The sequence below is a fragment of the Ananas comosus genome, unplaced genomic scaffold (assembly GCF_001540865.1).
Source record: "Ananas comosus cultivar F153 unplaced genomic scaffold, ASM154086v1, whole genome shotgun sequence".
Classification (NCBI taxonomy): Eukaryota; Viridiplantae; Streptophyta; class Magnoliopsida; order Poales; family Bromeliaceae; genus Ananas; species Ananas comosus.
This window is the reverse complement of record NW_017893522.1, coordinates 53,963-57,265: the sequence shown is the minus strand read 5'-3', so window position 1 is coordinate 57,265 and position 3,303 is coordinate 53,963.

Genomic DNA, 3,303 nt, shown 5'->3' with positions numbered 1-3,303 from the left:
TTTTAAATCTTAAGATTATAATAGTTTTAAAATTTTACATATTTATAATATAAAAAATTAAAATGTTAAGTTCAAATTGAATTTTGAAAATTGGATATATAAAAATAAAAAATTAAATTATAATTGAAAATTGAAATTGACATTTCTTGAAATTTGAATTTGAATTTTGAACCTTTTTGTAAGTTGAAATTTGAAAGTTGAGTACTTTGATAAGTGGAATTTGAAAGGTTTGAATTTAAAATTTGAAATTTGATATTTATATTGTGAACTTTCTGAATGTTTAAAATTTGAAATTAAAATAAAATTACCAACTTGAATTTTAAAATTTTAAATTTTGAAATTTAATTTTATTTTTAAATTTACAATTTACAAATTGATTAATCTTTGCGCAGCCAAATGGGTGGAATCTTTTTTCCTTTTGGGAAAGTAGCAAATATAAGTGTTACTCCATTTTTTGAGTATTAGATTAACGTAATCTCCAAAAATTTACATGTCTTTTTTTTTTCTTCCAACACGGTTATATAGGCATTATTTATCTACCGGCGCAGGGCAATATTTAAATATGGTAGTTTTTGCCGGATATCAAAACGGGCCTAAGGGAAACTTTGAAAAATCTTGTGGTTTGTTGTTCTCATCCCCCCGCCCCCCCCCTAGCTGGTTTAAATGGTATCAATGTTACATCACAGGTCGGTTTCCATTTTTCTCTTTTTCTTATTAATTTTTTTTTTTTTCTGTAACAATAGTGGATAAATTAATATTAGAGGGTACTAATGAGATGTGATCACAATCTAGAAAGGTATCTGAAGTTCTTTATATACAAATTTAATGAAATCATTAATACGAAAAGTTTTCAAACAAAACAAAACAGAATCACAGCGAGGGTAATATTGATACATTTTAAAACAGTGGGGAGGCAAAGTGAAAAGTCTATGAAACACAGAGGGAGGGGGGGGGGGGGCGTTGGAAGCGTTCCTAAAATAAAATTACATGACACTAAGGGTGTGTTTGATTCGAGTTGTTTTGGTAGGATTACAGGCAATTCTGCCAGGATAACTGTGTTTGGTTAATCCGCTATGTAATTTAGTCGTTAATGTAGAATTACAAATCGAGCAGGATTACATCGAAAATATTAATGGGAGGGAGGTCTTGTATCTTGCATTACTGAAATCCGTTAATAATATATATTATGTAAAATGACAATTTTATCCTCCAACAACCCCAAATCTAATTAACAGCATTATTTTCCTCTCTCTCTCTCGCCTTCCCCCCTTTATCTCCCACGCCGCTTTCTCTCGCTCTCTCTCTCTCGATGTCTCTCTCTCTCTCTCTCTCTCTCTCTCTCTCGCGCATGAACACTTATCATCTTCTATTGCGTCATTCTCCCAAGTAATCATCACGATCTCCTTCCCTCCATTCGTCATTTTCGCAAAAAATAATATTTAAATAACCACAACAAAGACAATTTTGAAAAAAACTATAATTTTATGTCAGGATTACTAAATTTTTTAAACTGAACCAAACGTATTAATGCTATAAACACTGTAATCTAGTATTACATTACTGCATTAAACCAAACACGCTAATGCAGCATCAGTACTAATCTCACAGCGAAATCCGAGATACCTGGATATGTCGAAATACTTTGTAATATTACATAACTTGAACCAAACGGGCCCTAAGGTTTTATTTAGATTCAGACTAAGTAGTAAAATCATCCCTTATCCCTTTTATATCCAAATACTAATTTTACTAACACACAATAAATTATATAAAATTTTTGATTTCCACTTTTTATACATTTTTTTTACCTTATTTTTATATTTAAATGATTTCTTCACTATAATTTTTAAAAAAACCCAAAAGAAGTACAATGTTGCAGTACTCTAATTAAGTTAAATGTAGAATCCATTAATTCGTATTATTCTATTTGTAAAAAAAATGCAGATATTAATAATAATTCTAACACATAACAATAATTAACTCTTAAATAGATTTACACATTTTACCAATCGATAAAATACTTGGGTACAAAAAAAAAAAACAATAGCGGAGAATATACTAAGATAGAGCCTGAAACATTACAAATTCTAATACTAAAGGACATATTCTTGTTAATTTATTTGAGCATATTGTTAAATACGATTATTTAATTAGTTATTGAGTATTAGCTACTTTTTTTTATTCGATAAAAAGCAATACGACTTATTAAATTTAGTTTATTTATTATTGCAAGTTTAATTTTAATTTTAAATTCAAAATTTTTAAATTCGAAAAGTTCAAATATCAAATATCAAATTTCAAATTTTAGATTTCAACTTTCAAATTTCAACTCTCAAATTTCAACTTTCAAAAAGTTCAAATTTCAAATTTGGAATTTCAAATAGTTCAAATTTCAAATTTCAAATTATAATTTAATTTTTAATTTTTAATTTTCAATTTTCAAAAATTTAAATTTGAACTTAAATTATTACTTTTAAATGTATAAATATGTAAATGTATAAATTATTAAATTTAGAATATAAAATTTCAATTATAGTTTTTTATTTTAATTTTAAATTTTAAAAGGTTGTTAAGATAGATATGTTGTAGAAGAAGGATTGCTCCATGTATATTTGTTTGAGTATGTAGTGGCAATGTAGNACTAAGGCCCTATTTGGATACATAGTTAAAAAACTTCAGAAAATTTTTATTCTATCATTTTGGTCTAAATGAAATACGAAATTTTATAACTACAAAAAAATTCCACAGTTTAATGTTTAAGCTGTTTGGATACAGATCATACAATTTCACAGTATTTATAACAATTAAATTTCTACAATTTTAAAAATTAAAATTCAAAATTCAAAATTCAAAATTTAAAAACAAATTTTTAAAAATTAAAATTCAAATCTCAAAATATAAAATTAAAATTAAAAATTTAAAATTAAAAAATTAAATTAGGTTGTATGTTTTAAATTTGAAATTTTAAACGTTAAATTTTAAAATTTAAAGTATATCATTTATACTTTAAAATTTGAAATTAAAGAAAAAACTATAATTAAAATTTTAAATCTTAAATTTAATAGTTTATAAATTTACATATTTATAAATTAAAAATTAAAAATTTAAGTTCAAATTTAAATTTTTGAAAATTGGAAATTAAAAATAAAAAATTAAATTATAATTTGAAAATTGAAATTTGAACATTTTGAAATTTTGAATTTGAAATTTGAACTTTTTGTAAGTTGAAATTTGAAAGTTGAGTTTTGAAAGTGGAAATTTGAAAGTTGAAATTTAAAATTTGAAATTTGATATTTGAAATTT